This window comes from Triticum dicoccoides, chromosome 1B (assembly GCF_002162155.2).
Source record: "Triticum dicoccoides isolate Atlit2015 ecotype Zavitan chromosome 1B, WEW_v2.0, whole genome shotgun sequence".
Taxonomy (NCBI): Eukaryota; Viridiplantae; Streptophyta; class Magnoliopsida; order Poales; family Poaceae; genus Triticum; species Triticum dicoccoides.
The window spans coordinates 484,844,040-484,857,866 of NC_041381.1; positions in this window are offsets into that span (position 1 = coordinate 484,844,040).

Here is a 13,827-nt window from a genome sequence, read left to right on the forward strand (position 1 = left end):
CTGCCTTGGCTTCTGCCTGCGCCAAGTTATCCTCCCTTCAGCAGCAAGTCAAGGATACCGCATCCCTTGCAAAGAGGACTGCGAATGAAGTGAACCATCGCCTGACGCTGCAATGCAAGCACGGCTCGATGCTCCAAGATCTCCGAGTCAGAGCTAACCGTGCATTGGGCACCATCTGTAATGAGATTGCTCCTCATCCGCACGAGAGTGACTACGCCAGCCACCTCAACTTCTTCATCGACATTGTGACCCGCCTGGAGGATCGGGCCATGAGGGCTCGCAAGCTTGTTGGGGAGAGGAGCCGGGTTCTTCTTCGGCGTGCGTTCTTGCGTGTCTTCAGCAACCTCTTCAGCCACGATTCCCACTTAGACTTCAATGTTGTGCTAGCCCCCATTCGTGCGGCTACTTAGGACAGACTTGCCAGGTGGGTGGATAACCATGTGGACGCCCTAGTGGAAGAGTTTGCTCCTGATGATGACACGGTCGTGATTGAGGCCGGAGCAGGCAGCGGAGGCGGCGATGATGAAGAGGATGGTCGCAACGACACGAACAGTGCGAGCGGCGCGGATGGAGGTGATGAAGAGGGCACATTTAGCTAGGCCCGCACTTCTTTTGCTTTAACATGTATGACAAAACTTGAACGCCTCCTCGTGAGAGCATTTTGAAAGGGGGGGCTTGCAATGTATATAATTATGAAATGCTTTTGAAGTAGCGCCTGTGGTGCGACCTAGCAGGTCTGCAGCCCCAGGCAGGGTAGTCGCTACAACTTATCTTTGGTTCAGTTGGTATCGGGTGAGCCCTGATGTCGTAGCAGTGCTTGTTATCTTGAGGGGGCCTGCCGTAGGCTCGCGAGGATCTGAGCCTCCCGATGAACCTGTTGGCCTATCCTGGAGTGTGTCGCGAGGGACTAGCTGCCAGACCATGGCAAGGTGCGCATGTGGTGGCCGCACCCTTGGTACCCGGGGGAGCCTTTGCATGCTCGGGGCTGGCCCGATCATACTTGACATGCGCGCACCACACCGCACCGCACCCAGCCCCTGCTCGCGAGGCGCTCGGGGGAGGGGCAGCAGGCGCGAGGCCCACTCGAAAACATGAAACCGGAAAGCGAGGGAACGACGCTAGACAAGAAAGCTTCCCCCCATTTTTCTTTTGGTAAACGCACAAGAACCAATTTCATTCCAAAAAGCTGGTGAATTGGGTACAAAAAGAGAGGCGAAAGCAAACAGCCGCGTCCGACACCTAGCTAGTCTTCTGGTATTCTCACAAACGCGGAGCTAAGTGCTTCCACTAGATGTGGGCATAGTCATTGGGGGACAGTGTCGACGACCAGTGCGGAGCATGGTGCTTCCACTAGGACATGGGTGGGAGCACCCGTGAGGCCCCAGGGCGGCCCTCACGAGACTCCGAGGCATGTACAACCCCACTCATTATTACCCGAGAGTGTCACGAGTGGAGACCTTCACAGGCTAGAGCCTTGCTTCATGTCGCCCGAAGGGGACCTCGCCCTGCACCGCCCCCGACCACCATTGGGGCGTCCGAAAACCAGGACGAGACGAAGGGGCAAGGGAGATACTAGCGGCGCCCTCGGCGACTGTAGGCCCTCCATCGGGGGGAAGGGCTCGTCGGCGCCTTCCCCAGCGGGGGACCTACCTCCGAGCAGCATCTTGCTCCGTGTAGCGTGGGGGAGGCTCTGGCCCCGGGCTCCCCCCATGCTACTTCCAAGGCCCTTCGTGCTCCTGCAGCTGGGCCGCTGCCCTAGGAGACCTGGTAGTGGCTACGGCCTGGTTCACCTGGGATCCATGGTGAGCGCAAGCATGCACCTGAGGCATTAGTTGTACCCAGTGGTTGTTGTTGTCGAAGGCATCGGCGGAGTCTTGCAGCGGCTCACAAAGAGCCTCGGCTTCGTGCACCTCCAGCGCCCAGCCTAGCATGGGGGATCGGTTGGGGCCTTCTCCCGGTGTGTACCTCAGGTCCATTGCGACGGGCACGTAGGCTTCCGGGATGGACGTGCCTGAGTCGCTGTTTGGTTGCCTCTTGCTTCCGCCCCCTGTGATCGTCATCAGGTCCTAATGATCGAGGGCCAGTGCCCCAACAAGACCCCAGGGGAGGTTGCTCAGGGCCGCCCCGCCGCAAGGTGGCATGGTTGAAGTAGTGAGGGCACGCCGTGAGGTAGGCCGATGCGCGAGGCTCTTCAGGGGCCCTAGGAGGGGGCACACGGGTGTGGCAGGGGTGAGCGCGCGCCCCCGCCATGGCTTGGGACGTGGGCAGGGTGCAGAATGGCGCTACGCCCCTGCATGCTGCATCCAGCAAGTCGGCAACTCACTCCAGTAGGGCGTCACTGCCGCTTTCCGCCAGCCTGCACCTCAGCAGCTCTCGAGCCACGATGACCGCGACCCGCATGTTTGCCTTCTCCTGGCGAGTGTGCGGTCCTGTTGCCATCGCGTAGCTTGAAGACCGCAAGGCAGCGCGGCTGCGACGCGGCGCGAGAGGAGGGGGCTGTGGCCCACGCCTCCCGCGGCCAATGGCACGTGGTGGAGCGCGAGCCGCGAGCAGCATAGAGTGGAGATCTTCCTCATCGGTAGACACTGTTTGAGCAGTCCGGACAACCCAGTGATCAACATGGGCTCTCGGGGCGTCGGTCATGGCATCCGTGGAGTAGGGGCGGACCGGTCGACGGAAGAGAAGATCCGATGCACCCCTACCTAGTGCGCCAAATGTCGGATTTCGGGTTCCACAAACCCTTGAGAGGTTCGAACTCTAGGGTGTGTGCGGAGATCTCAACCTACCTAGCCTGCCTACTTGCAATCCTCACAACCTAGCGTGTCGAGCTCAAAGGGATAGAGAGACACAACAATTTATCCTTGTTCAGGCCACCTTGCGGTGTAATACCCGACTGCAGCTTTATGGTGGATTGCCTCGAGGGGCTGAGCATGAACTAGTATAGTGGATGGACCACCTCAGGAGGTGAGGTGTTCTTGAGCTCAAGAGAGCTGGTGAGGTGGTCGAGTGGGAATGGATCCGATCCCCCTCTATGGTGGTGGCTAAGTCCTATTTATAGTGGCCTTAGTCCTCTTCCCAAATGTTGGCGGGAAGGGATCCCACAACGGCCAAATTTGAAGGGGGACAAGAAGTACACCCTATACTGACTAAAGTGGTCTTCGCCTACAAAAGCCAATGGTTGTGACGCCATGGTGGGATCAGCGATGACCTCCGTCCTGCTGTCCTGGCGGTCTTGGTCTTGTTGCACCAGAATGGAAACCTTTGTCTGATTCCTCGAGACACCGCGCCTGCTGCTTGCCTCCTTTGCACCAAAGAGGAAACTAGTAATCTACGCCCGCTGGCGCCCGCCTGGCCTTGGTCGTCATGGCTCACGTCAGCCGAGCCTCGTGAGGTGCACCTTGCATAGAAGTCTCTGCTCCTCGGGAGCCAGCCTGAGGAGGCCGATCCCCTTGGAGATCTTGGCGGTGCCCGCCTCGCGAGGCCTGGCCCCTCGCGAGGGTCTTGAGTTGTTGATGCTGAGGATGGGCCGTACCAGGCCATCGATGGAGCCACATAGTGGGCCGCGGGCAGGCAAGTCTGGGTACCTCTGTATCCAGAATACCGACAATGACACCGGCCTGCGGCATGGCGCCGAGGATCATCTCCAGACGGTGTTGGCGACTGGTTGGTGGATGGCCAGCGTCGACACCAACTACGACTCTCAGTTGGACTAGATGATCATTGCCACCATCGACAAGTTCACCGTTGTCAAGAAGCTTGCGGACGACATCGCCGTACTCCTCCAGCCTGCGGGCCCGGGCTCCTCATTGCCTGCCACCCTAATCGACCTCCATGGTCGGAACCTCTTTCAGGCACTGGTGGCCCTGCGACTGCCCGTCGACGCTACAAAGAATGTCCACACAGAGGTCGTGCTCACTATGAGGCACCTCACCCTACAAGAATTCGTCAACCTACACATCCATGTGTATGAGTTAGTCATTTACATAGGTATCTAAAAGGCTAGTGAGGATGCTACAACGTTGGCCTTCCTCAACCGACTGGATGCACTGGACGCCTTTGCTGAGAAGCACCTTGACCTCACCACAAAAGCCGCGACTGCTAAGCCGCCGGTCGGTGGCCCGACGCACTCAGTCAAGGAGGAGGAGATCATACATTGATGGATGCATCTTTCTTGCCTCCTGTAACCACCACTGTGATCGCATCATCATGGCCTTAATTCTTATTGTGCTATTGCATTCTTTCTAGTCAATACAAACATGTGCGATCCCTTTGCTCAAATTTGGAGGCAATTATATGCATCACTGTAACTAGAACTCCATCCGTCAAATTATAAGGTGTGGTTACCTTTTCCATCAACTTCATGCAACGCACGAGCATCTTGCTAGTAATAATGCTAAAAAAATAAGTTGGAGGGACGAAGCAACCATCATTTCACTTGTTGCTTAATCCGCTTCTCCCTCATCTTCTTCAAGTTAACCACGTGTTGCTTCTGCCGTTGTTCTGCCTCATGTGGGACATGGATCGGCTTGGTAAAGCACTGACACATGGGACCGCATGTTAGCAAACCACCAAGCCAACGTCCTCTAAAAATAAGAAACCTCCCCCGCCATCCGCGCGGCAAAATCACCTCCTTTTTACTAATCTTGATACTATAATTTTTTAGATCAATATAATCGAGATTTGTATAGATAGCACACAGAAGCAAAACCAAGTGGTGCGGTTAAGGGCATCTACAATGTGTAGCCAAATGTGAAAATAGCTTTTCGCATCGATGGGAACCATTGTGGACAGTACTGCCAGATCCGGAAAGATGGAACCGAAGCTCCCTAATTGATTGATTGAAGGAATAGAAAAATGCAACCTCTCTCTACTATTTCTCCCGTGCTTGGACGCATGTATAGTATAGAGCACAGACTCTACTCCCCTATCCCTTCTATCACATATCACAAAGCAGTCAGGCATCAAATCATAAAGCATGGATGAAGCAACCATCATTTCACTCTTTGCTGACTCCACTTCTCCATCATATTCTTTGGGCGTGGGAGAAAAAAATATGAATTAATTGACACGTCAAACAAGGATTTGTATCGATCAATCCCGCGAAGGAAAACCCCACCTTTCTTTTTTAACACAAGTAGTACTCCTACATATGTACTTGTATCCTGTTTGGGTCTAGGGCTTTCATTGCCATACTTCGCCACACATTTTTGCCAAGCTTGCCTAAAGTTTTCAAAATGAAAAGGAGGTACACTTGCGGATGGCTGTCGCGGTCGCACCGGACCCTCACACAGTCGCTCTTGCACAATGCAAACCCAACCAAGGGAACGCACCCTCGCTGACACGTGCTACCGCATGTGATCAGACCAATCTCAGCCATCCTACCGCTGACACATAATTTTCATTCATACAATATGTTTATCCAACCCCATGTTGGGGAAGATCCGTATGGCCCGTGCGGTGGTCTGTTGGGGAAGTAGAAGAGGTGAGGAAGAAGGGTTAGGAGACGTAGGATATTCATCCAACAGCCTAAAATGGTCAACTGGCCCAAATGATGAAAGTCATGCAACTCACATAAATATATGTTTTTACACAACAAAAGATTCCTAATAACAACAACATAAAGAAAACTATCACTGCTCGTGGAACGAGACGACCTCGTCGTCTTTGGCTGCCGGCACGAACCAACCGTAGCTGCCGACATTTGTCTCTGCACCGTGGTTGTCCTCGGCCTCCAGCTACTCGTTCACGCAGAGCGTGCGGGCGCTCTGCACGGATGCGAGCACCGCCCGGTTCAAGTCTAGGATGTTCGGTTCCGCCTGCAAGAGGGCCTCAATGGCAGCGGCATCCGCGCGCTCCGCATCGAGTTGAGCCTCTGCCGCCCGGTTCAAGTCCAAGACGTCTCGTTCCGCCTGCAGGAGGGCCTCGAGGCAGCGGCATCCGCGTGCTCCGCGTCAAGTTGAGCCTCCGCCGCCCAGTTCACATCCACGACATCTGGTTCCGCCTGCAGGAGGGCCTCGATGGCAGCGGCATCTGCGCGCTCCACGTCGGGTGGAGCCTTCGCCTCCCGTTCCTCCTTTAGTGTCACCAGGTTGAACCGCTGGTCCGCCTGCACCATTGGGCATCCGGACACCGGCACGAAGTCGATGCCCATCGCCTCATACGCATCAGGGGCCTTCTGCGCCGTGACCTCTATCATGAACATTGGATCGGCTTCCTCCTCCTTGGAGCTTGGCTCCAGAGAACTCAGGGATTGGCCCGCCGCAAATCAAGCTTGGGAACAGAGGTCTGTGGCGCCAACCGCCGCCACGATTTCTGCACGGCGCTCCGGCATCAGCACCTTGTAGTACGTGATCTTGCGGTGCACCATGGCTTTCTGACAAACTAGGGGACGCTTGATGCGGGCTAGGTGATCGAAAGGTGGGGGAATGGGCTGGAGAGGAGGTGTGGTTTTCGAGCAGTGGCTGGCGTAGGTCGAGCAGTGAAAGTTCTGGTGTGAATAGTGGTTCCGGTGACGACTGGTCAATCAGTTTTAACTATACATTGCTCTTTTTGCGTTCGTGTTGCACACCAGCACGCTAGACCCGCCATGTCGCTCACCGAATGGAACACACTTCGTCTTGTGTTTTCGCTCGCTTGTGGGACCGCAATTGAGAGAAAACCGACGTCCCTCCCCCTCCCCCGCCCGTGTCATTTATACTACTACTACTACTACCACCTCCGTCCTGCTTTATTGGTCTCCATTGTAATCTGTGCCAAAGTTTGACCATAAATTTAACTAACAAATGTTCATGCATGTCATTAAAAATTATATCATTAAAAATTATGTTCAAATACGAATCCAACGATATAATTTTATTAACATGCACTAACATTCCATGAGTTAAATTGTTGGTAAAAAAATTACAACAATTTACAAAGAGGACTAATAAACCAGGAAGGAGGTAGTAGAAGAGAGAGAGGTCGGCCGAGTGTTACTAGTACTCCCTCCATTTTTTGTGGAGTAAATAAAAAAAGAGGGAGTATACTACTAGTACTATGAGCACTGCATACTCTACTGCAAATGTTGGATTGTTAGTACTCCACTAGCACTATTAGACGGGGAGCTTAAAAAAAGATACTATTGGACTCGCTATACGTGGAAAAATCTTAGTAGGAAGAGAATGCGTGAGAACAAGCACGTACACGTGTTTGAAAACAAATTGGAAACCATCTCTGTTTGAATACAAATCTAGGAGTACGTACGAATCTAACAATATTGATTGGGCGTTGTTGAATGTTGATACTTTTTTCTGTAAGTTTGATCAAAGCAGAGATACGTTCAAAAGTTTGACTACACATAAAACTTATATGTAAACTAGAAAGGATCAGAGGGAGTATATTATACGTTCAAAAGCAAAATGAACATTGAATACCCTTTATATATGATTTGCTGATGCTATGGCCAGTTCAAAATTTCGAATCCGCCTTAGGTATCACACATGCACCCACTTGTTCTCTCTTGGTTTCATCTCAGGGTCCAGAGATTGATTGAAAGAGAACTAGGGTGGGTACTGTCCGTCCGTTTCACTTTTGAACGTACAATATACTCCCTCCGATCCCCACAGACCCCGGGTCATTTCTATCATAGAAACTCACCAAACCTTTATCTCCTTGCACAACACGCACTTGATCTCTCAACATCAATCGATGTCGTGAAGATGTGTCGGGGCATGAACCGAATGGGATGTCAAAACTAAGATGGGAAGCGACACGTAGTGGAGGCAAAGTGAAACTTTAAACGAACCATTTGTCTCTATGCATGTCGGACAAATTACACCATTGGAAATACAAGCATGGTCTAGGCCCACATGCCAATGATACTCAGCAGAATTTTCAAATGAGGCATGTGGGAGGATGGACTCGGCCGGAGGGCGGCATGATCGATGGAGAAGAGGGTTGGAGAGGAATGAGAAATAAGCAACGCCACATGATTATACTTGAACGGCTCAAATAAACAATAAGTTGTCTCGTTTTTCCTTCCGTCTTGGTCACTGAGTAAGATACTCCCTCCGTTTTTATTTACTCAGCATATTAGGTTTGACTAAAGTCAAACTTCATAAAATTTGACCATTTTTTTAGAAAAAATATGAACATTTACAATATAAAATCTATATGATGTGAAAGTATATTCAATAATGAATCTAGTGGTATTGATTTGTTATTGTATATGTTATTATTTCTGTCTATAAACTTTGTCAAAGTTTACAAAGTTTGACTTTGAGCAAAGCTAAAATGTGGAGTAAATAAAAACAGATGGAGTACGCAGGGACTAGTATAGTTACTACTGCCGGAACATGGTAAGTTGGACCCCTAAATGCGGGCACGGACCGGGCACACCTAAATTATTCCTTCAAACAGTCGGACACCTACAATCGCACACGATCAGACTACTTAATCAAGTGTTACGCTTCATTAGTTGAAAAGGAAAAGGTGGTACTGTACCCAAAACCACCACACTTGGGGCTAGGGTAACAACTTGGTACTATACCGCATTTGCACCAGGGCACAAAAACCATCTGTTCTGCGCCTAATGCGTAATGCGGAGCACTCACGCTCGAATTTGGTTGGGAAAACAGGGAAACGGACATGTGGGGCACACCTGTTGGGACGATGTGGCGCAGACTAGTCCAATGGAGGAGCTGTCCCACGACCTCCTCGCCACCGGCAACCGTTCATGTGGGTCGTGGGGGCCTCCAATGTAGCGCAGCTCCCGCACCGCCTCTAGATACGGCGACCGCGGTGAGCGACACTCTCATCGTTGCTAGACACAGTCGGCTTCAGGGTGCCGAGGGGGGCGTTAGCGTTGTGGCACGACCAGCAGATCAACACCCGGCTCGTCGAGGATGCACGGGGCGCTGAAGTGCGCGCGCGCGGCATGACGCATCCGTAGAGTGTTGTATCGCGACCAACTGCATCGCCAGGACCTGAGACCATGCCGGGTCGTCTTGCTTTTTCAATGACTTGTGGGGATCTCATGTGATCAAAGGGCATCTCCAACATTGCCACGACTACAACTAACTACCCTGGCACACCAAAAACCCTCGTCCCTCGCGCCATCGCGCGGTGCAATCCAGGCAGCGCCAGCTGCTTGCATTCATGTCGTATGTCTGTATGCTGTCATTGAGAGGCTCGGTGCCCAAGGAACCAACTCCGGCGACTTAATGACGCACCCAGACACTTGGCCTCACCGAAATGCACTACTTAAAGCGGCAACTCCCAGCTAAACTCCACACCACAGTGCATCGGCTTGCTACCTGGTACCATGTCTGCCATCACCGCGAGCGCGAACGCTCTGCAAGAGAGCTTGTCTTTGGGGATGAAGCTCGAGGTTGCCGCCCTTGCTCAAGTCACTGCTTGCAACATAATAGCGGTGTAGCCGGACGCGCACGCGACCGCACAAGCGGTGGCCACACTGGCGGCAGATGACGGGAGCACCGTTAGCCACGCGTCCTACTTGCCACCGTCCAACGTTCGGTGGTGCATGTGGCAGGTGAAGCAACGGACCGTCCACGTCCATCATCATTGACCTCACGTCCACCAGCACCGCCGAGGTTGGGGACTCCTCCGAGGATGAGTAGGGCATGGGAGGAGGCTGGGCATGGTGTGCCAACTGGCGGGTCCGTCTCCCGTGTTCTACTCTTCCTCGCCGGAGACCGCACCTTCACTTCACGGGTCTTGAACCACGCCCCCGTGCATGGAGATTGCAGATGGAGGACGTCGGTCACCGCCGTAGAATAGGTTTAGGGTCAGGTTTCTTTTATTTTTCTTTGCTATAAAAGTTCGAAATGTAATGAAAACATGCCATGTTTCCATGAATCTCGTCCGGTGTATATGAACTTTCACAATAATAGTAAGATATATTGTAGGAGTATGAAAATATATGGAATGATGATTCGTTTTTGTGTGTATAAACTTAGAAGGTTTGACCTGATACAAAGCTAACATCCGAGTGAATAAACACATATGGTCTACATACACAATTTATCTTAGGCACTCCAAAAGTAAGTCCACTACACATTCACACATTTCACATCTTTCTACATCTACGGGAACCTACGAAAGGGTTAACATAAATTGCATCTCACTCTCCCCCTGATTATCGTGGTGGTGGGCCCCTCCCTCCCCCCAATCTCCAATCAACCGCTCACACGTTTCATATTACGTTAATTACGTAATTGAGATTACGTAGGTGTAGCATTACTCGTCCTAAATAAGCCAACTAAGCCAACCTCCTAGCATATCGCACGGGAAAAGACCTGGCCGCGCCATTTTAGTCAGGATTACCGGATTACTAGTAGTAGTGTCGATGGATCGCTTGAAGCACCAAGTTTTTTTGAGGGGCGAAGCACCAAGTTTAAAAGGAAAAAAGGCGGTACACTCACAGCACGCTGGTCGCGGTCGCATTGCACCCCTCACACAGTCAGTCCTGCACACGGCTCATGCAAACGGAACGCACTTCGGCTTGCCTCTTCACTGACACGTGGGACTGCACTTGGAGAAACCGACCATGTGCCAAACTCCCCCGCCCACAGCGCGACCCCCCCAAATTTCACCCAAATCCCAAATTCAACCTCCCTTTGGCGAACTAGCCAATAATATTCCCAAACCCCCTCCCCCAGACCCCTCCACTCCATTCGGTCTGCCAAATCCGCCCTCCCCATCGCGCCGATACGTCGGTGCCGCGGTTCGTCGAGGGGATGCATGGCGATCCTCTCGCTCCCACGGTACGCTCTCGTAGGTTGGCGTCCTCTAGCTGCTCCTCCACCGGTGGCAACGTTCTTGTGGATACGCACGGCGGTCAGCTTCTCCCATGGTATGCGCATTCTAGACTAAGGCCCCATCCATGTCGGAGTAGTGCTGAATGTTAGCTAACAGACGTTGTTAATCTCACTGTTTGCCGAAGTAGTTTATAGTCAATATGCTCTGCTTAAGAAGCTCCCCTGCCCTGTTCTGCACTGATGGCCCATAAGTATAGGGGATCTATCGTAGTCCTTTTGATAAGTAAGAGTGTAGAACCCAACAAGGAGTAGAAGGAAATGACAAGCAGTTTTCAGTAAGGTGTTCTCTGCAAGCACTGAAATTATTGGTAACAGATAGTTTTGTGATAAGGTAATTCGTAACGGGTAACAAGTAACAAAAGTAAACAAGGCGCAACAAGGTGGCCCAATCCTTTTTGTAACAAAGGACAAGCCTGGACAAACTCTTATATAAAGGAAAGTGCTCCTGAGGACACACGGGAATTATCGTCAAGCTAGTTTTGATCATGCTCATATGATTTGCGTCTGGTACTTTGATAATTTGATATGTGGGTGGACCAGTGCTTGGGTACTGCCCTTCCTTGGAAAAGCATACCACTTATGATTAACCCCTCTCTCAAGCATCCACAACTACGAAATAAGAATTAAGGTAACCTAATCATAGCATGAAACATATGGATCCAAATTAGCCCCTTATGAATCAACACATACACTAGGGTTTAAGCTTGTGTCACTCTAGCAACCCATCATGTACTTATTACTTCCCAATGCCTTCCCCTAGGCCCAAACAATGGTGAAGTGTCATGTAGTCGACGTTCACATAACACCACTAGAGAAAGACAACATACATCTCATCAAAATATCAAACGAATACCAAATTCACATGACTACTTATAACAAGACTTCTCCCATGTCCTCAGGAACAAATGTAGCTACTCACAAATCATATTTATGTTCATAATTAGAGGGGTATTAATATGCATAAAGGATCTGAACATATGATCTTCCACCGAATAAACCAACTAGCATCAACTACAAGGAGTAATCAACACTACTAGCAACCCACGGGTACCAATCTGGGGTTTTGAGACAAAGATCGGATACAAGAGATGAACTAGGGTTTGAGAGGAGATGGGTGCTAGTGAAGATGTTGATGGAGATTGACCCCCTCCCGATGAGAGGATTGATGGTGATGACAATGGTGACGATTTCCCCCTCCCAGAGGGATATTTCCCCGACAGAACAGCTCCGCCGGAGCCCTAGATTGGTTCCGCCTAGGTTCCGCCTCGAGACGGCGGCGTTTCGTTCCGAAAGCTTCCTTATGATTTTTTTCCCGGGCACAACACACCTTATACCAGAAGATGGGCATCGGGGGCTTCCAGGTGGCCCACGAGGCAGCGGGGGCGCGCCCAGGGGGGTAGGGTGCGCCCCCACCCTCGTGGATAGTGGGTGGCCCCCCTTTGGTGCTTTCTTTGACCAATATTTTTAATATATTCCAAAACTGACTTTCATGGAGTTTCAAGACTTTTGGAGTTGTGCAGAATAGGTCTCTAATATTTGCACCTTTTCTAGCCCAGAATTCTGGCTGCCGGCATTCTCCCTCTTCATGTAAACCTTGTAAAATAAGAGAGAAAAGGCATAATTATTGTGACATAATGTGTAGTAAAAGCCCATAATGCAATAAATTTTGATATAAAAGCATGATGCAAAATAGAAGTATCAACTCCCCCAAGCTTAGACCTCGCTTGTCCTCAAGCGGAAGCTGATATGGAAAAATATGTCCACATGTTTAGAGATAGAGGTGTCAATAAAATACGGACATGAGAGCATCATGAGCATTCTTAGAATAGCAACATATATGTATTGTCATATGATTTCTCATGCTAAAGTAACAATCTATTAACAATGTAAAGTATGAATAAAACTAGCAAACTATAATCTCAGTCATTGAAGCAATTGCCATTTATCATAACATCAGAAAGAGTCAATATAAGAGCTTTTCAGCAAGTGCCATACTCAACTATCATTTATTCTTTCATAATTGCTAATACTCACGCAATACTTATGGGTATGAAGTTTTAATCCGACACAGAGAAAGATAGAGGCTTATAGTTTCGCCTCCCAAACTTTTAACTCGAGGGTAATGTCAACAATAATGCTTTATGAAAACCCACATCCAATTGGATATATATATCAGGATCTTTCCAACACATAGTGCTTGCCAAAGGATAAAGTGTAAAAATGAAAGGTGAATATCACCATGACTCTTGTATAAGGTATAATACAAAAATAAAAGATAGGCCCTTCGCAGAGGGAAGCAGAGGTTGTCATGTGCTTTTAGGGTCGGATGCACAAAATCTTAATGCAAAAGAACATCACTTTATATTGCCACTTGTGATAGGCACCTTTATTATGCAGTCCATCACTTTTATTTCTTCCATATCACAAGCTCGTATAAAGCTTATTTTCTCCACACTAATAGATCATACATATTTAGAGAGCAATTTTTATTGCTTGCAACAATGACAACTTGCTTGAAGGATCTTACTCAATCCATAGGTAGATATGGTGGACTCTCATGGCAAAACTAAGTTTAAGGGTTTTTGGAAGCACAAGTAGTATCTCTACTTGGTGGAAAGAATTTGGCTAGAATGAGGGGGAAAGGCATGCTCAACATGTTGGATGACCCATGACAATATAATTTATTGTAGATATAATAAAACATAACCCATTGCGTTGTCTTCCTTGTCCAACATCAACTTTTTATCATGTCATATTTTAATGAGTGCTCACAATCATAGAACATGTCTAAGATAGTACATTTATATGTGAAAACCTATCTTTCTTATTACTTCCTATTAATTGCAACGATGACCAAAACTATGTTTGTCAACTCTCAACAACTTTTATTCATCATACTCTTTATGTGTGAAGTCATTACTCTCCATAGATCAATATGATCTTTTTGTTTCTTTTTATTCTTTCTCTTTCTTTTATCCCCTCAAGATCATAGCAAGATAGCAAAGCCCTC